Genomic DNA, 21,937 nt, shown 5'->3' with positions numbered 1-21,937 from the left:
TTCTATAATTATGCATGTTTAAGAATAAAATATTTTAGTATCATCGTAAACTATTCCTTCTGCTTCATGTATACAAAGTTGCCATAAAATATAAGCCCGGGTAGCTCAGTCGGTAGAGCATTGGACTTTTAATCCAAGGGTCCAGGGTTCAAGTCCCTGCTCGGGCGATATATTTTGTATGTTTAAGAATAAAATATTTTAGTATCATCGTAAACTATTCCTTCTGGTTGATGTATACAAAGTTGCTATAAAATGTAAGCCCGGGTAGCTCAGTCGGTAGAGCATTGGACTTTTAATCCAAGGGTCCAGGGTTCAAGTCCCTGCTCGGGCGATTTCTTTTTTCATATTTTAAAACAACATATTTTAGTATTATCGTAAACTATTCCTTCTGCATGATGTATACAAAGTTGCCATATAACATATGCCCGGGTAGCTCAGTCGGTAGAGCATTGGACTTTTAATCCAAGGGTCCAGGGTTCAAATCCCTGCTCGGGCGATATATTTTGAATATTTAGAGACAACATATTTAAATATAAAAAGTAAGACATCGAAGTATGATCGTAGTATAATCAATAAAATGTTAAAGTAAATGTCGGCCCCAATCAGTCTACCAAACTTGAATATATTTATTATACATATTAATTTAAAATCATGAATGATATTTTTATTGAATTTTATTACTATGTTGTAACAACATACATCCATTCTAATTTATATTAAAAAAAAAAAATTAATAATAAAAAATATAAATAAATTAATAAAGTAGCTCTCAACTGACTTGGAGAAGTAGCTAGATAGTAATGACATCTGTATGAGAATGAATAATATATATTCTTCAATTTATTATTTATTTTGTTATAAGAAGGCATGAATGTTTTGTATTTTTTATATTTAAATATTGAATTTATTTTTTTGAATGAATTTGTATGTATAAGTATGCGTATAATTTTTTTATTTTTATTGTTATATATATACAAATGTGTTATAGTTTTGTAAGAAAAGTTCATCATAAAATTTACTGTGTTGGAGTTAGGGTTGCCACCTCTTCGGGCCTCGCCCGGCAGTGATGGGCTTGAAAGGTTTAGCCGGACCACCGCGTGGTCAGGGTCGGAAAAGCAAAAATTAGCATTATGATTGCTGAATCGCCATCACGCTTGATTTGAAGTCTTCAACTAGAGTAGTGAGAAATGATTTTGTTCACGATTTTAGTGTTTATAGAAAATACAAGCCCGGGTAGCTCAGTCGGTAGAGCATTGGACTTTTAATCCAAGGGCCCAGGGTTCAAGTCCCTGCTCGGGCGTGAATTTTTTTCGTGTTAAAAATATATATTTTAGTATCAATTTTAAATATCCATTGGGTTTGATGTATATAAATTTTCTACAAAATATAAGCCCGGGTAGCTCAGTCGGTCGAGCATTGGACTTTTAATTCAAGGGTCCAGATTTCTTGCAATTACAACTCTTAAGTTAAAAGAATCACATACAGGATAATTAATTTACAAAGTATACAAGATATTTAAAAATTGACTCTTTTAGTAGTATTATTTCTTGTTAAAGAAATGTTTATTGAGAACGAACAGTATTTTAAATAAAGGATCGAAGTGCATTTCATTTTCAATGATGTTATTAAAATTATAAAATATACTTATTCCAATGCTATGTTGCCAAATTATACCATTCTGATTCATAAATGTACAATTACACAATATTTTGCATGTAATTTAATTTTGTTGTACTTAGACCTTTTGGACCGTGGATCTTAAGCCCAAAATTGGATTCAGGGTAGTCTTAAACGTATCTTGATTAATATCTCCGGTTCTAGATGAGATAAAATCAATAGGCAGATGGCAAAGTAGGACCGTAGTTCATTCTAAAAGCGTGTAAAATTTGACCAGTCTAAAATAATCAAAAACTTACCACTTTTTCGATTTCGAAAACTTACCACTTTTTTTTTTTTTTTAATAAAGTTTTTTATCTAAAAAGATTTAACTAAAATTGTACAGTTTCAATTCTCGTTTCGATTATGGACTGTAGAGTAAAAGGAGAATCTCTGTATACAAAAAGTGTCCCTAGTAAAGCATTAAATAAGAAAGGCGCTGCTGTAGCAAAAGTGTACATTTTAAAAGATGTGCTCAAAGTAATAAGAGTAGGATAGATAAGGAAACAATTATATAAGGGAAGGATTCATACAATACCCTTTGTTTACACCAGCGCCATTCTGAATGGTTTTTGAACTGTTATTTATAGCTTACAGTTAGACACTTTTTTATATTTTCTCTCATATGATGTGGTTCTCCTTATAACTCTTTCCTCCATAGTTTCGATATAAAAGTAAGATAATAATGAAGAGTTGGCAACAATGGATGAATAATCTCATTTAAAGTTTTGATCCCAAAAAATGGATCACAACACCAAAAAATCAGTACATATATAATGAAATTGTAATATATAAAAATATCTTACAATATTTTGTGTTGTTCAAACTTTTTTCAGAAGCAGTCATTAAAAAAAAAATTTAATTTATTTTTTTATATAACGTTGATTGGATCCGCATGACATACGAGCGGCATATCAAAATATCTAAAAGCCATTCACAATACCTATATGTGTATATACGTATGTACAGGGTGTCCTGTAAAAAGTTGAAAACACTTTTTACACACATTTGTTCATAACTCAATATTAAGGAGCTAAAATTTTGGTATAGGTGTTCATAGAATCACCTAATTAGTCGATTTCCGGTTGTCTGTCCGTCTGTGGACACGATAACTCAAAAACGAAAAAAGATATCGAGCTGAAATTTCAGGACGTAAAAAGTGAGGTCGAGTTCGTAAATGAGCATCATAGGTCAATTGGGTCTTGGGTCCGTAGGACCCATCTTGTAAACCGTTAGAGATAGAACAAAAGTTTAAATGTAAAAAATGTTCCTTATAAAAAAATAAACAACATTTGCTTGAAACATTTTTTCGTAAACATCACTGTTTACCCATTCGTTCCAATTGATTGAATTGGAAATTTTCCAATTTGTGTATTGGATTTTTTTATCAGGGGGGACTATCTGTATAATTTATACCCAATATATATATTTTGTTACAAAAAAAGTACTGTATTCATAGAATTATCAAAAAACACCTTCTTACAATTTTGTTATGTTACAGAGAACTTCCCATTGTCTTCATTTTTCAGGGTTTTTTTTTCTTCTTATAAACTATATTTTTTTATATAAAAATAATAATTTTCTCATTTTTTAATCAAAAATTATCTATATATATATTCATTGCTTACGGATTTGAATTACTTAGAATTTTAAAAGAATTTGGAAATAAGTTTATGCTTAAATGATAGCTCTAATGCGTGATTTAGAGACAAGAAGTAATTTCACTTTAGGACTCTAAAAACATTTTAATTTTGCAGCTATTTCACATCAGTTTTAACTTCACAAAGCTGAGGTTTCTTTTTGGAAAGAGCTAGAGGTATTTGCTATGAAAAATAAATTTTTTAAAAGTAAACAAGTGAAAACAAACTGAGTTAATTGTTGAAATATCCTCTATATAAAGTGTTGAATGTCAGTGCTTGCATTATTTTTCATCAATGAGAAAATATTAAAAAACTAACACAATTATGGTGGACTTTCGGCCGCCATTGGTTTTGGTTTTCAAAAACTTTTGAAAGTATTTTGTAGAATTTTTTTCGTTTTTGAGAAAATTTCACAAAACCATCAGTTTATGCCAATTTTCAACTCCCTCTCTTTCATAGTTTTGAACAAAATGGACTTCATTGTCCTAATTTGCGCCCTCACGGGTAAACCGTGATTTTCAAACAAAAAAATGTTTCAAACAAAAGTGGTTAATTTTTTTATTAGAAACATTTTTTACTTTTGCTGTATCTCTAACGGTTTACAAGATGGGTCCTACGGACCCAAGACCCAAATAACCTATGTTGCTCATTTACGAACTCAAACTCACTTTTTACGTCCTGAGCACGCTGCAAAAATTTCAGATTGATATATCTTCTTCGTCTTTGAGTTATCGTGTTGATGAAATGGACTAATTAGGTGTTTATACGAACACCTACACCAAAATTTTTTTGGTAGCATCAATATTTTTAAACGTTACAAACTTTCATGATATTTTAGCTGAGACGTCGAAATTCCTTAGTTTGTAAAACTACCCAGACATATACTTCGATCTAAAAAATAATCGAAAATATTTTATAATTAGAGTGATACCCACCCGCTTCGCTTAGTTGCTCTCGTTTATCCCCTTTCTATAACACTCGAAATAATGAAAAGGATTGTTTTACACAGGTAAAATATATGTATGGTTTTCTATTTTTTTAAATGTATAATAGTCGTAACTATTCATTGAGTATATCAGAAAAGATGGCCGTGAAATATTTTATATTGACTATTTTTACAGAAATCTGTAATTTTTATGGTAATGTCAAATGACTACTTTTACAGAAACCTGTAATTTATGGTAATGTCAAATTAAAATAATTTTTAAATTTTTTATATTTTTTTATTAATATATTTTTATAAATTATATCTCATGAGTTATTCTGATATATCAGCTATATTGGTGTACAGTTTCATTGAAATCCATTCGCTAGTTTTAGCGTGAAAGCGTAACAAACAAACAAACAAACATGCTTACTTTGACATTTATAATTTATAGAGATAGAGATGAAACAATAGATATAGTTTTGATATTTTTTTCACACTGCGCAAAGATAAATTAATTCGCAATTCAATTTCGACAGAATCGTGGGTGGGATTTCAAATAAAACTTTAATATCACATATAGCAACTAATTTAAAATGAAATTAACTATAATAATTTAACAACAACAAAAATAAATAAAAAAAAAGTACATCTTCTTTTTTTATTGTTGACTAAAAAATACGGTAGCTGTTTTTATAATATATGTTATATAAATAAAAATAAATTGTGTTTATTTGGGTAGCTTTTGAAAATGTGGTAACCGGTTGGTAGTTGGTAGCCCTTATAGGTGTAATGGTAGTAAGTAAACTTTTAATATAAAAAAAACTGATGGATGTATTAAAGCGTGTCCAAAATATATTCCAGTAGTCATTACAGTCTTAAATAACACCATCAAAAAAGTTTACTTTCAATAAATATAATACCTACTCCAGCTGTATTCAATTCAGTATACAGAATGTTCGATTTACATCTAGGCATATAAATATCACGAGTATGACAGAATACATGCGTGAAGTAATGCATCTAAGTGAGAGTTATTATATACATGTATTGAAGCTTCGATATGCTTTGAGATAGTTGTAAGATGCTTGGAGAGTAATATATAACACCTATAATACCTCTTAAATAGATGCATTGCTTAACACATGTATTCTGTCATTCTCGTGATATTTATATGCCTAGATGTAAATCGAACATTCTGTATACCATCATATAAGTGATATACCAACCTATAAAGAATCTTTATTATATTGGCAGAAAGAATAGTAGACGGCGCGGTGGGGACAGTTAAATCGACCGCAGCGCTCTTATCTTATAAAATTTGCAATAAATCATGCATTTTATTTAAAATATGACTATGAACTTTCAATTGTTTAAATGGTATAGTAAATGTCAAACTAAAATTATTGAAAAACAAGTGAAAACAAACAAATGACTGAGTGTATAAATAGTGTTGACTACGCAATCGTAGCCAGAAAGGTAACCAGACATACATGGACCGAATACCCAATTGACCTATGTTACTCATTTACAAACTCTGTCTAACTTTTTATATCCCGAGCACGCTATAAAAATTACAGCTCGACAGACAGAAAACCGTAAAGGGACTAATTAAGTGATTTTATGAACATCTATACCAAAATTTTGTTCGTGGCGTCAATATTTTTAAGGGTTACAAACTTGGGACTAAGCTTAGTACAGCTTGATATATTTCATATATACATTGTATAACAAGTGAAAACAAACAATTGACTGAGTTAATTGTTGAATTATCCTGTGTTTGACATTTAGTATAGAAATTATTGAATATTAGTGCTTGCATTAGTTTTTTTTATAAATTAGAAGCGTTTAAAAAACCAACACAATTTTGGCACCCTTTCGGCCGATATTTATTTGATTTTCTAGAAAGTATTTTCTAGAAGCCACAAAGCTACTAGTTGAAGCTAGCTACCTGCAAATTTTCAACTCTCTATCTTTTATAATTTTGGAGAAAATGGACACAAAATTTTTCTGCTAATTTGCGCCCTCACTGGTAAACAGTTGCATTTATTTCATCTAAAACTACACTGTTCGTAATTACCCGCCGTTCGTGTTTATCCCATTCTCCTCTATATAAATTCATTGTTAGCAGACTTTATGGAACCTTAAGAGTTATGCGTGTTTAACAAAGACTTAAATTACACATTTTTTTTATTCATACACATTAATCAACTAATCAATGAATAATATTAATGCAATGATTATTATAATTAATTTTTTTAAATAAAAAAATATAAAAAGTCATGTTTTGTAAATATAATTTATGGTATGGGGTGTTTTTATGAAACGGACAAATAGCCTTTGTGTATCATTAACATGTATTACGAGTATAACTTACATATAAATATAATAGCGTTAATAAATAGGACACCACTGTTGTCAGCGTAGCCCGATATTGTGATAATAGGGAGTATTCATGAAATTTAAATTTGGTTCAAATACTTTTTTTCCATAACTTTATTGGCTGGATATTTCAACGAAACCATTATTTTAGTAATTAATATCATTTCAATTACTTAACATTAATTAATAAAAATACAAATTCAGTGAGAGAAATTCAAATTTCTAAAACGGAAATTCAAATTTTAAACAGACGTGACGTCATAGTATGTGGCTTGTCAGATTTGTTGGTATACTGTATGGTATTAATTACTTATATTTTGTATAGTATTACATTGAGTTATATTATTCGACGGCTTTTGATAAGAAAACTTAATAATAGCTTGTGTAAATTCCGTATTGAATAAATTCATTTTTTTAAAGTGTAAATTATACATTGAACTGTCACCAATTGACAGATCACATATTAATAAGATCACCCTTAATTACTGCATTTTTAAACATTAATTATATTTTTTTAAATTTTGGTCATAAAATCACCTAATTAGTCCATTTCCACACGATAACTCAAAAACGAAGAAGATATATCAAGCTGAAATTTTTATAGCGTACTCAGGACGTAAAAAGTGAGTTTGATTTCGTAAATGAGCAACATCTTGTAAACCGTTAAAGATAGAACCGAGTTTATGTTCCTTATATAAAAATAAACAATTTGAAACATTTTTTCGTTAACTGTTTACCCGTGAGGGCACAAATTAGGGCACACTAAAACTGTTTCACGTACTGATTTTCAAATAAACACCTGCATAGTAGTAAAGCAAAACTAAAACTGAAGGTCATTGAGGCTCAGAATTAATTAAGTGCGGAATTTGTGGGTACAATATGAATAAGTAAGTAAACAAACACAACAAGAGATCTAGAGGTTTGCTTCGTTTCACTAACAGAGGTAATTCAGTGCCAAAGTTTTGGGACCTCAGCATGAGTTATGGAGATTTCTCACTTATCCACGTCCCACTTAACCAAGTTTCGCTGTAATAGACCAATATATTTTTATGAATTAATCGAATTTACCTAGCTTGCCTAAATATTTTTATGAATTTTATTGATTAATTCATAAAATGGTAGTTTCTTAATAATAATAAATGACAATAACTTGTCAATAATATGTTTATAAGATGAGAAAACCATGATCTGTATGGTTGATCATCCGTATCTGAACCACTTTCCAAAAATTTAGCAATAAGTACCTGAATATATATACAAGACACCTAGTTTAATTTGTTTTTTTTTTTTATTACATCAATTGAATTTATTATTTTAAATTTGAATCTACGAACTTTGCACACAATTTTTTTAGGTATCTATTTGAAAATATGATTTTTGCAACAGACGTGAAAATTGCAAAATAGAACAGAGTATCCCAAAATGATCCCCCTAAGAATGTTATTTATAGCCAATTCGAAAGATGTATGACGTCAAACCAGACCCGTGCGAAAGCGAGGGGTTTTGGGGATCAAAACCCCTCCCATTGAGAATCTGTTCACACAAATTTTGTCAATATAGTCCTGAAAATGCACCCATGAATGAGACGCATTTCCACTGGTGAATCAGATATTCATGCATATTATTTTGAGTTCGGTACATTCTTTGACTTTGTCTTTGAGTCGAGTATACTTCAAACAGACAACCTGGATCTTGGACAGGTTATTGAACTAGCTGATGCTGCGAAACATATTTTGATTGAATAAAGATGAAACGTTGGAAAAGAGCTCGGTAAAATTGAGCATGAGCGATATCTGTGATGAATACGACATTGAAGTGAGGAAGCCATGGTTCGCGTCATAACAAGCACAAGAGATTCAGTTAAAGATTATAGATCGAATTTTGAACCATCGCAATTTTTTTATCTTATTTACCTTCTCTTTCTCAATAAAATTTTGATAAAAACTCTTGCTCGACTTTTTGAACTAGAATATTCAAAGTAAAGCACTTATTATTCTAAAACACATAAAGCCATCCGAAATTAAAGTATTACCCACGTGAATTAAAATCAGATGGCATGGCATTGGAAAAATATATAGTTTACAAGTATATATCGAAACTTTTATTTACATATTTATAATAAAAACAAGTGAAAACAAACAATTGACTGAGTAAATTGTTGAAATACCATGTATATACATTGTTGATTATGCCATAATTTTTTGTTTTACGTCATGTAAGCAAAGAAATATAGCCACTCTTAGAAAGCCAAATATATATACATGTCACGCACATATGTACTATATAATTTGCGCCCTCACTGGTAAACAGCGATTTTTACGAAATAACATTTCAAACAAAGTTGTTTATCTTTTCATAAGGAACATTTTTTAAACTTATGTTCAATCTCTAACGGTTTACAAGGTGAGTCTCATGGACCCAAGATGCAATTGATCTATGTTGCTCATTTACGAACTCAATCTCATTTTCTACGTCCTAAGCACGCTATAAAAATTTCAGCTTGATCTTTTTTGAGTTATCATGCCCACAGACAGACAGACAGACAAAAGGACGAATAGATATTCAAACGGATAACCAGAAGTGAATTTTATGAACACCTACATCAAAATTTTGTTCGTAGCATCAACATTTTTAAAAGTTACAAACTTGGGACTAAACTTTGTATACCTTGATATATATTTCATATATACAGGGTATAACAATGATGATATAAGAAAATAATTTCCGATTCAAAAGTTAATTGTAGCGCTTAAATAAATAACCAATTAAAAATTTTTATTATTAGTTACTTACAATATTTTGTAGACGTATATCGTATTTATCCGATTGCAACACATATTGTTGGCGTCAGTTTTGCAAAATTATAGGAAGCAACTTTTAAGTGTTGTTTTTGTAACGAATTCATGTAGGTATATAGAGTACCGGGAGTAAATCATGCTCTGAGTAGTCTTTATAGGACGCCCCACACCTCGTAGAATTTGCGATTTCATGCGTGAGTAATTTCTTGTGTATATTTTGAGAAAATAGCAAACTATTTGCGAATTCAAACGCATGAAATTTTGTTTTAAATTTTTTAAGTGAAGTTTCTTTACGTCATTATACTGGGATATTTCGAAATTTGAAATTTCATCCTTTTTACTTCTTCATCTCATTGTCTGATATTAAAAATAATTTCATATTCCGTTCAGAGATGGTGCTCGTGTTCTAAAATTTAATAATAGTTTTATTTACGATTCACAGATTGCGCTCGCGTACTTGACATTCTACATAATCAATTATAACCATTTATAATTTATAAAAAATTTCTTTCAATATAATTTCACTTCTTTCAAGTTTAGTCCCAAGACTACGAACAAAATTTTGGTATAGGTGTTCATAAAATCAAACATATTATGTTATCGAAGGATGTGTCTTCGATCTGATGTATACAATATAAATGTGAAATATCAGCCCGGGTAGCTCAGTCGGTAGAGCATTGGACTTTTAATCCAAGGGTCCAGGGTTCAAGTCCCTGCTCGGGCGATAACTTTTTTCATATTTCGAAACAACATATTTTAATCAGTATGATTAACTCTCCTTCGACTTGAAATGCACAATGCTGTATGAAAATGTAAGCCCGGGTAGCTCAGTCGGTAGAGCATTGGACTTTTAATCCAAGGGTCCAGGGTTCAAGTCCCTGCTCGGGCGATTTCTTTTTTCATATTAAAAAAGAACTTTTTTTAGTATCATCGTAAACTATTCCTTCTGGATCATGTATACAAAGTTACCATATAACATAAGCCCGGGTAGCTCAGTCGGTAGAGCATTGGACTTTTAATCCAAGGGTCCAGGGTTCAAGTCCCTGCTCGGGCGAAATATTTTACGCACTAAACTCTAGATATTTTTACTAATAATATTTTTAGTCAATATTCCTGTGAACTGATGATTAATACTGCTATAATTTTTACGATCGGGTACCTCAATCGGTAGACCAATGGAATTAATCCAGTGTTTAAGTCTTTGCCTGGACCATTCTTCAAAAGTTTGCCTGTGTATAATTTAATAAAACAAAAATCAACAAATTTTTATAAATATATTACTTTTAATATAAAATTTAAATATAAAATTGGAAATTACTTCCAACTAATAGAATTCCAATAGCACATAATTTTCATAATCAAATAATAGCTACATAATTTTTATACCATATATATATATGAAATATACCAAGGTACACTAAGTTTAGTCCCAAGTTTGTAACTCTTAAAAATATTGATACCATGAACAAAATTTTGGTATAGGTGTTCATAAAATAACCTAATTAGTCCATTTCCGGCCATCACGATTTCTCAAAAACGAAAAGAGATATCAAGCTGAAATTTTTACAGCGTACTGAGTGAAAAGTGAGGCCGAGTTCGTAATGAGCAACATAGGTCAATTGGATCTTGGGTTCGTAGAACCCAAATTGTAAACCGTTAGAAATAGAATAAAAGTTTAAATGTAAAAAATGTTCGTTATAAAAAATAAAAAAAACTTTTGTTTGAAACATTTTTTCCTAAACATCACTGTTTACCCGTGAGAGCGCAAATTATGCGCAAATTGTATAGTTGTATATGTGTGACATGTATGTATCAGAGTAATCAACACTATCTATACATAGTATTTCAACAATTAACTCAGTCAATTGTTTGTTTTCACTTGTTTTAGACTATATTTATACAATTTTTTATCCTGCGGGTATCTATCATACAAATTTCAATAAAAATTTCCTTGTAAAAATTATAATAATTAGTACTCGACTGTAATAAAATAATAATTGTTAATGTTTATTGTATAGTTAGTTAACGGTTGAATAGATTTCAAAATTTATGACTGTAGCAATGTGTTTTTAAAAACATTTCTAACACATATGTATATAGAAATACAGGGTGTAATTATGTTTACCTACATCCAAAAATTGTATTGATACTCGAAATAGGATTATCGTTATGTAAAAATCGGATGATAAATATCGATATTGTGACATATCGACGGTGAATGCCGAACACGTAGAAATGTGTGGCTCATTTTTTGTTAATAATAACTAATAATTAAATAATATATATTGTATTAATTTTCTAAAGGGTCTAAATTGATATTTTTGTTCAGACTTTTATTCGCCAAACATATTTGGTGTCTTCGATCTGATGTATACAATATATTTGATTGATATCAGCCCGGGTAGCTCAGTCGGTAGAGCATTGGACTTTTAATCCAAGGGTCCAGGGTTCAAGTCCCTGCTCGGGCGATAACTTTTTTCATATTAAGAAATAACATATTTTAATCATTATGATAAAATCTCCTTCTGCTTGACATATACGATTCTACAAGCAAACGTAAGTCCGGGTAGCTCAGTCGTAGAGCATTGGACTTTTAATCCAAGGGTCCAGGGTTCAAGTCCCTGTTCGGGCGTTAACTTTTTTCATCTTTAAAAGTAACTTATTTTAGTATCTTCGTTAAATTTCTCTTCTGGAAAATGTATACAAAGTTCATATTGAATGTAAGCCCGGGTAGCTCAGTCGGTAGAGCATTGGACTTTTAATCCAAGGGTGCATTGTTCAAGTCCCTGCTCGGGCGATATATTTTTCAATTTAAAAATAAAATATTTAGTATCATCGTAAACTATTCCTTCTTCCTTGATGTATACAAAGTTGCTATAAAAAGTAAGCCCGGGTAGCTCAGTCGGTAGAACAATGGACTTTTAATCCAAGGGTCCAGGGTTCAAGTCCCTGCTGGGGCAATATATTTTACACACTGAACACTCAATATTTTTACTAATAATATTTATTCTGAATATTCCTGTCCCTTGATGGCGCACACTGCTGTAATTTGTAAAATCGGGTGCCTCGTTGGAATTAATACAAAGTTATCGTTTTCAAGTCCTTGCTCACCTTATATTTTTAGGACTGATAATGCTATGGGTTAATGTTTAATATTGCTGTAATATGTAAAACGGTGGTAGCTCAGTCGATAGAATATTGTACTTCAATTTTAATCGATGTTCCGCTCCTTGCAAGGGCACTAGTTTTTTTTCCACGTTTACACATCGTAGTTTATAGAAATTTTTGGTTTTATTGCACTACTTTAATTCAGAAAATTGTTACGTACGAATACGATTTATTTGTTTTCCTGGAAAATGATGAGAACCGTATTTAATATGAGCCGCTTTCGATTAATTTGGTTGAAATGAAATAGACAAGATACTACTTGAGAAACCTCGAAGAATAAGCCACCTGTTAACAAAAAAACTACCTTACATTTGAGAATAAGACCTTACATTTATAGATTTTCTAATAGTTTCTTTCGAAAAACCAAAATATCTACCTTTTAATCTAGCCGATACAAAGAAAAAATGTTTTTCGGGTGGTATCATTCTGTACTATATATTTCGATGATTTCCTGTTAGAAAATATTGAAAATAGTGTTAAAAATAATTGATTAACTTCCTGTCCCATAACTTAAATATATTTTTACCGGATCTACTCTTAAAATTGAAAACAATTGGGTATTGTCTATAGTTTTTTGGTTAGAAAAAAAATCAAATTAATTTTGTACTTTTTTTTCATGTTGGTAAACAAAGCATATGACACAACAGCAATGAATATGGCCATGATTCACATAAATATTTTTATGGAAATTTTTTTATTTTTTGCATCTAATGATTTGTTTTAGAAATAACCCAATGAATAATACGTAAAACATATAAAATTTAATCCCATCAAGTTAGATGAAATTTCATATAATTTACGGAAGTTTTGAGTACAGCAATGCCACCGATGTCAATCCTTAGCTTTGGCAAGATGGGTCATACGGATCCAAGACCTAATGGACTTATGAACTTAAACTCACTTTGTATGCCCTGAGCTCGATATAAACAAATTTTACCTCGATATCTCTTTTCGTTTTAGAGTTATTGTGTTGATGGATAAACAAACGTAAATTGACCAATTAGATTAATTTTACGTATATCAAAATTTTGTTTCTACCATCAATATATCTAAGCGTTACAAATTTGGGACTAAACTTAATAAACTTTGATATATTTCATACATAAGGTCTAAAAACTAAATAAAAAAATTTTTAAAAACAAGTTTTTAGGAAAAGGGTCCCCATAAGATGAAAGGGGAAATATTAGCAAAAAAAAATTTTTTTGGTAAACGATTCCCACTAGTATAAATCCGGACTCCAATGTCTGTGAAACCCCAAGATTTAACTCTAGATCCACCCCTGTTTTCAGATAAATTTATGGTTAAAGAAGTCTAACTTCAAATAAAAAATAAATTTTTTCTGCTATATTTTTACTTGAACATACCTAGAATTCATACTTTTCCTATTCTGCATAAATCAACTTGCCCTATTTGCCATCGGCAAGCAACGCCTTTGGTATTAACTGTGGGTATCCCAAGGTCCTTTAAAATTTCTCGAAAAAGAATCAGTTATTGTGTCAAATCTTATTTTTGACTGAGATCCCTTTTTTAAGAAATCTCTTAAGTTGGGAATTCTGGTCTATATTTTTCGTTAAAGTAAATTAAAATATTTTAGAATTTGTACAAAATTATAACTTAATTAAAAGTGTTAATTTAAGAAATTAAAAATAAAATCCTTGATAATTCATTTAGATTGCATAAAGTTGATTAACTATGTAAAAACTTAAATTTGATTTAATTTTATACAATTACTTAAAAAAAAAAACAAAATATAGTTTCTACATGGTGGGCGCTTAATTATATCTCTTAATTTCCTATGCATTTAATAAAACATTAATTTTACTTACCGCGTTACCTATTTATTAAGAAAGTAGATGATTTGTCTTTTTTTAGTAATTACAATTAAGTGTATTTGTCATATGGTTGAGTCAGGATTTTAATAAATGAAATTAATTTAGAGTTTCGCCAAATAACTTCCGATTTTTATATAATAAATAAATAAATATTTAAGTTTCAAATAAATAATAATAATATAATAATAATAATAATGGGGTTTAACCTCCCTTTCTCTGACATATACGCCTATAACAGAGGCCACCCACATCATTATTTGTTAATCTTTATTTATTTAATTACAAACATATTTACAATTACATTTTGATGTGGGTGTAGTCGGTTACTTCGTTCTTATCCAAGCGACGACAATGTGATCAATTCTGCACTACCATTAATTATAAATTGTTCACACTGCCGCTGCCTGGATTTGAACCCGCAACCTAAGTCTAAATGGACAAACAGTCGAAGACAAACGCCTTAGATCGCTCGGCCATTTAGGCTCTAATAAATAAATATTTATATTTAACAATTTCACATAGTTTCCCAAAAAATAGTCGAATGTGGCTCGCATACATAGAGTTGTCATTTCTCCAGTTTTGGGTTCAAATTTCGAGTTTATAAAATGTGTATCACATTTCCAGGCAAATGTATGAATTCTCATGATTTAAAATATAGCTTTTAGCGAAGAATATCCGGATTTAAACTATAATTTGTTCTTTCCATAACACAGTTTTTTATTATTACCAAAAAACACTCCAATTAGATTAAATTAATGTTTGAAAAATCAAAAAAAAAAAAAAACCTAATTAAATTGTAGGTACCTGAAAATATCAATGTGCAGTCCGCCACCAAATTAGCAACGAGTAACATCACAATAAGAGTAATTACGATTAGCTAATTTATACTGATGATGACTACTTGGTAGTCGAAAAACATATTAATATAATACAAAAAATTGATCTTGGAAATTGGGGCAAAATGCGAAATTTATTTCGAAACATCCTAGAGTACTCATTTATTATCTTCATTTTAGTTACCCGTGTAAATTAAGACCCACTAAAAAATCATTAATTGGCATAGGCTAAATTTTTGACATTAATTCTATTTTATTTCTATTAAAAAAATCTTTAAATTTATTTCTTGGCTATTTTGCTCTATTGTTTAGCTTTAAAATTTACAATCGAATGCTGTAAAATAGATAATTTTTCATAACTCATTCAGTTATAGAAATATAATGGTCATAAAATTTTATTAGACCCATAAAGTGATTGGTGTTTTTAAAATGGTTATACAATAACATTTTTAGTGCTACCAAATATTTTGTATACAATTTTTAAATAGAGTCAAAATCGATTTTAACGATAATGAAGAATTTACAATTTTAGTAAAAGATGCTACCAAATAAACCCCTAAACACAGTTATGAACTAAAAAATTGCACAGAATTTTTCATCTGCTTCTTATAGATTTGTACCTAATTACGAAACTGGATAACAAATTAATCAAGTGAAAACAAACAATTGACTGAGTTAATTGTTGAACCATGTATAGACAGTATTGGTTACACTGTCACATTACACATACATACATGTCACACACACATAACTGATACTCCCATATAATATGTCGTTATAGCCGATTTTGACTGTACAATAACATTTTTAGTGCTGCCGTATATTTAGTATGCAAGTGATACTTAATATTTTGTTTTATTATTGGCTACAAACTTTTCAAAAATAAATCAACAGAACACTATAATTTTATAAATTTTCCCAAATAGATTCCAAATTTTCGTTAGATATCCGATATGTTATATGTTATAAAATTATTTTTATAGATGTTTTTACGTAGTTTAGATTCGGTGTCAAATTTTATGTATTTCCGCCTTGTATTCCACTTTCCACCTGCACTAATTTTATACAAAAATTACTCGAAAATCGCATAAGTAAATATTAAACCCCATTAAATTGACAAACTCGAATTTATTTTCGCACAATTTTCTTGAAAATCTTTGAAATCTTGAAAATTTCCGTGAGACTAATTAGTCTTTCTAAATTTTAATTACGTTCCAACTCATTTTCCAAATTGATTCCCGAATAATCCAATCTTTGCCTACGAAAGAATAAAAAATAAAGTTGTCGCAATTTAAGGTAGTATTATCGGTAATAGACTTTGCATTCAGAATTTAATGAAACTTGTCATAGTTGTCCATTATTATATCATAATTAACCAGTTAAATTTTTAGGGGCCTTCAGAGAATTGAAAATCTGAACGTCCAGTTTTGTGAAATAAAATAAAATCTGTGATTTTTCATAAGGATCAATGTTAAAATATCTTTTTTTTTCAGTTCTCTGAAGACCCCTAAAAATTTAACTGGTTAATTATGATATGATAATGGAAAACTATGCCAAGTTTCATTAAATTCTGAATGCAAAGTCTATTACCGATAATACTACCTTAACTGTTATCATGAAAATCTAAGTATGATGATCAAAATATATGTTACGTAAAAAAGAAAACATTTTGAGAGCGTCTGTTTACCAATTATCTAAAACTAGTGCCATAAATTAAAAAGATAAATACATTGATACTTTGTTGACAAAATTTCGCAGAAGTTGTTACAACCCCCTTAAACAAAAAACAACAAACTTTTCTTTTATTCAAATCACAATACAGTTTTATGGTAGTCAATTTGACTTCTTAATCTTTTGTTTTCGAGTGTACTTCTTTTCATGATGGTGAAATTTCACAATATAAAATTGTACATGCATCGAATAAAAGCAAACTGAACAGGTCTTACGTGCACCCAGCATGTGGACCTAGTAGCCGCCGGGTACGTATAAATACGTCAATGCTATATTTTGGTTAATTATCGATTCCGTAAAATAATTCTAATTATTTTAACCTTTCTTGTTAAAACTGTTCTAGCATTGAATTCGTACAAAGAATATTAACAGTAGTCCTTAGAATACCCACTGAGTGAAAAATTGTCTAATTTTCTATATTATTCCCTGAACAGTAGTAAAGTTCATTTTCTTGACTTACAGAAGCCTTCATGTGACGTAAGATATAAAATGTTGCGTAGAATTTTCTGAATTGTTCATTCCATGGTGGCATTCTGGTGAGTAAACATGAATCATTCAAAGGGAGGGGAGGTTTGGGTTTGTTCAAACTTTTTTCATCATGCTAGTTCATAAAGTTAATAAAAGCAAGAAACTCTATTTTCGAGAACATTTTCTTATGTCAAAATGTGATTATACAGTCATTATTCTTCAATAAGCCAACTCTGCGAGATACAGAAAAAAACTTTTCCAAAACGCTGCGGACATCGACCTCTATGTATATTGAGCGATACTAACCCCTTTAGCCGATCGTCAGCCATTGTCGTTCTAAGGTATGTTTTGAGACGACGCAAAGTTTAAAGTTATGTTCATTCGTCGCATTTGTTAGAGATAAATCTGCAGCAACGCGAAGAATTTGGTAGACATTTGGAAACGTATCTTCATTGCAAATATCGAGTGCTTCGAGTGAATTTTTAACGTCCTGTTCGCCACTGCATTTACCTTCATCGACCCAGATGCCACGGAAATTATCGTGCAAAATAACAGAATATGATTCAAAAATTATCAAAATTTATCGTTTTGTTGGAAAACAGACAAGCAAAATTTGATAAAATAGGCTGATGATTCAAAAATCGATTCTTCGTCGCTTATTCTCACAATTTGACATTTACTATACTATTTACATGTTAATAATTGAAAATTTTAAATTAGCTATAAAATTATCCAAAATTATTCACTGGAAGCGCTGGCTTCGGTTCGATCGTATCCAAGACTTACTATGTATGATTCCAGCCAACATTTTGAAATAAGTTATCAAACGTTATAGAACATACCCAGGTCCGTAAGTAGAGACGTAGGACGTAAAAAGTGAGATCAAGTTCGTAAATGAGCAACATAGGTTAATTAGGTCTTGGACCCATCTTATAAATCGTTGGTGATAGAACAAGATGGATCCTACGGATCCAAGATCCCAATTGTTGCTCATATGTTGCTCATTTAACGAGCTTGACCTCACTTTTTACGTCCTAAAATTTCAGCTTGATATCTCTTTTCGTTTTTGAGTAATCGTGATGACAGATGGACAGGCAGACTAAAGACAGCCAAGCAGACAGACAGATAACCGGAAATGGACTAATTCTGTGTGTTTATGAACACCTATACCAAAATTTTGTTCATAGCATCAATATTTGTAAGCGTTACAAACTTGGGACTAAACTTAGTATACCTTGGTATATTTTATATACATGGTATAAAAATGTTCCTTATAAAAAATAAACAACTTTTGTTTGAAACATTTTTTCGTAAACATCACAGTTTACTTGTGAGAGCGCAAACTGTATAGTATGTATTATATGAGAATATTAGTTATATACCGTGTGGTTTTGAAGCATCTTGGGATAGAATTATGCCTGTAGTATGACTGAATACAGAATACATTCGTTTGAAATGCATCTAAAAGAGTAAGACTACAGATACGATAAACAGATACGATAGGACAAGCTGTTGTATGCTTGCAGAGAGTGGGAGATTTGTTGCACACAAATATTATTAAGTGCTTTGATAACGTTCAATCATTACTAGTATGTGAATGCTTTTGGAAATACGTGTTTGTATTCTGTTTATTGGTATTATTATAACAATTTCTCCTCTCTTTTAGATGCATTACTTAATGAATGTATTCTGTATTCAGTCATACTACAGACATAATTCTATCCCTAGATGCTTCAAACACACACGGTATATGTGACATGTATATATGTATGTGTAATGTGATAGAGTAATCAACACTGTCTATACATGGTTTTTCAACAATTAACTCAGGCAATTGTTTGTTTTCATTTGTTAAATGTATATATTAATTAGTTATTGTAAAAATAATATATTTGATTTTATTAAATTAATCGTTTAGGCGTATAGTGTTACATACTCCACAGAGACCACATAGGTTATTATAATATTTCTCTATATAGAATTTTTTTGTGATTTTCAATGTAAAATAAAAACCTTTTTTTTTACCCAATATTGTATTGCACACATATGTTCAACCGTTTCGGATTGGTTGTCAACGTGTGATGTAAGTCGCGCCACTAGGTGGAGTTTAGTAATAACACTTTGTATATTAAAAACTTGTGGTTAAAAAAATAATATGTAGTCGCGTTTTTGTGGTTTGTTTAAAAACGTAACATGTTTATTAAAGTATAATGTAATAACGACTTAACATAATTTAATAAATGTACTATCCTTATCAGTGTTGCCAACTTTCAACTCTAAGACCCACTAAACAGGCGATAGAAAACCACTAAAAACAACTAGAGAGCAATAATATTGCCAAAAATGATATTAAAATATTAAATTATTTAAATTATTTTAAATTTAAAAAATAGTAGAAAAAAACACTAGTTTTAGTGGTAAAACTACTAAGTTGACAACACTGATCCTAATAATATAGTTAGGATTACCACCATGCTCGGGCCTCGCCCGACAGAGACGCGTAGTCGGGGTCGAAAAAGCAAAAATAAGCATTATGATTGCTGAATCGCCACCATGATGGATTTGATCTCAGCAACTAGAGTAGTGAGAATTGATTTTATGGATGATTTTAGTGTTTATAAGACTTTTCAGCCCATTTTGTTGGTATCACGATAAGAAGTCATTTGTAAAACTCTTATATTCATGCAGAATTTTCATGTTTGTTCGTTTTGTTCGAGTCATACTTGGGTAAAATTTGTATGTCTGTACTTTGTGACTAAATGTTGATAGATATTTAAAGATTAATGCCAAAACAAACAGACTGATAGATTTAGTGCAAAATGACGGAGAAAATGTGCAAATTTCTAGTATATTTATATTACTTCATCCTTGAAATAAATTAAATATGACGAAATTGGACTCTTTTGAATTTATCGCTTCTCTCTGCATTCCTCCCTCCACAAAACCATCTTCATAATGTACTGGGCGGGAGACCTGACCGAGGTGGCAACCCTAGTTGGAATATAACTTGAAAACCATGGCTTACAACTTGAAAACCATCAACCAGATAACATTTTAATCCATGGCATTGTTTTCGCTGGGTCAAACTAAGCTTAAATCCATGTTTTTATCAAAATACGAAAGAAAAAAATATTTTGTGAATCTTTATGATTTTTTTAAGGGGTACTCCTTTGAAAAAATTCAAGAAATCGAAAAATTATTGTTTCATATCTTCAAAAAAATCAATTAATACGGTTATTTTGACCCAAATATTACAAAAATCGTGCGAATTTGCATGCCCGAACTATCAATTTTAAATTGTTAGAAAACCAATTTTTCTAGGCTCGTATTACACGAATATGAGGCTAATATCTTGAAAACCATAAACTAGATCGCATTTTAACCCAAGGTATCGTGTTTGCTGAGTATAAATTATCTTAAAACCATGAAAGTGGAAAGTTCACTTAGTCTACGCTATTTCTGCGCTATGAATTTGGTATCATGTACACAGAAAAGTTAATATTTTTAAAATAAATGCAGTAGTTGGAATGAACTTTCTCTTATTTGCCACGCGAAACATAATATAATAGGTAGCTGTAAAACCAAATTTATAACCTGACGTTAAAATTTTTATGGCATGCAATATTAACTTTTAAATAACTTATAATATATAACTGCACAAAATTTTGTATTGTATAAATAATTGCTATTGTAATTTTTCTAAACCACCTTGACAGATCATGCATGCCATTTTCGACAATTTTTCTTATATTTAACAAGTGAAAATATACAATTAACTGCCATTTTTTCCCGAAAATTGTAATAAAATGTTTTTTAAAATCTACATGCTTAAAAATGAATTTGGAAAAAAAATTACCGCCGAAAATTTATCCCGGTAACCTCCTTGGTATTATCGGATGGGATTATTATGAAGTTCGAATCAACAGAGTGAGCTATGCTTGAAACTCGATAAATTAATTTAATCGAGGAAAATGCTTCAAACGACAAATATAAGTTTCAAACTGACACATCTTATTTTCAGGTTCAATTAAAACCTCATTCTGATTCATAACTGACAAACAGATGAACGCTTTAAATTAGAAAGTTGTTCTTTATAAATACTTTTTTGTAAACCGAATAGTTTAGACAATAATTGATAGCAAAAATCTAGCTTTTTGTGCGTTTGTTCATTCAATTTGAATTAAAACGATCTTTATAGAAAAACGAACCACTTTTATTGGATTTGTTGGAAAATTTAGCCTTGATTTCGAAAAATTTCTTGTTTAACAATAACACAAAATAAAAATATTAGGGCACTGATGGAAGACTTCTGTGCGAACATTATTCCAGAAAATACAGCGATTTACAAGCTTTTATTCAGTTTCACCTGTCCCGTTGTCTGTCTGTAATCAGCTTGAGGCGCTTAATATCAAGAATGAATCATGTAGTGGAGTAGATAAGGCAATCCGATATATTTTTGATTTTTAAATTGAGCGTCTCATGCTTTTACAAATAGTTGGGT

The 21,937-nt window shown here is 30.3% G+C and overlaps 8 non-coding genes across 8 annotated transcripts; all 8 read left to right on the top strand.

The window, feature by feature from the left end:
- The first annotated feature begins 94 nt into the window (after positions 1–94).
- Positions 95–167, top strand: Trnak-uuu. Its single transcript has one exon. It is a non-coding gene; the product is annotated as a tRNA-Lys (tRNA).
- A 91-nt stretch (positions 168–258) lies between these two features.
- Trnak-uuu lies at positions 259–331 on the top strand. The gene has a single exon. It is a non-coding gene; the product is annotated as a tRNA-Lys (tRNA).
- A 92-nt stretch (positions 332–423) lies between these two features.
- Trnak-uuu lies at positions 424–496 on the top strand. The gene has a single exon. It is a non-coding gene; the product is annotated as a tRNA-Lys (tRNA).
- Positions 497–1,227: 731 nt separating this feature from the next.
- On the top strand, positions 1,228–1,300 carry Trnak-uuu. Its single transcript has one exon. It is a non-coding gene; the product is annotated as a tRNA-Lys (tRNA).
- An 8,752-nt stretch (positions 1,301–10,052) lies between these two features.
- On the top strand, positions 10,053–10,125 carry Trnak-uuu. Its single transcript has one exon. It is a non-coding gene; the product is annotated as a tRNA-Lys (tRNA).
- Positions 10,126–10,217: 92 nt separating this feature from the next.
- Positions 10,218–10,290, top strand: Trnak-uuu. The gene has a single exon. It is a non-coding gene; the product is annotated as a tRNA-Lys (tRNA).
- Positions 10,291–10,382: 92 nt separating this feature from the next.
- Positions 10,383–10,455, top strand: Trnak-uuu. Its single transcript has one exon. It is a non-coding gene; the product is annotated as a tRNA-Lys (tRNA).
- Positions 10,456–11,796: 1,341 nt separating this feature from the next.
- Trnak-uuu lies at positions 11,797–11,869 on the top strand. Its single transcript has one exon. It is a non-coding gene; the product is annotated as a tRNA-Lys (tRNA).
- The last annotated feature ends 10,068 nt before the right edge of the window (positions 11,870–21,937 follow it).

This window comes from Chrysoperla carnea, chromosome X, assembly GCF_905475395.1.
Source record: "Chrysoperla carnea chromosome X, inChrCarn1.1, whole genome shotgun sequence".
Lineage (NCBI taxonomy): Eukaryota > Metazoa > Arthropoda > Insecta > Neuroptera > Chrysopidae > Chrysoperla > Chrysoperla carnea.
Note: the sequence above shows the minus strand (reverse complement) of the source record. Positions and strands in the feature narration are given on the sequence as shown.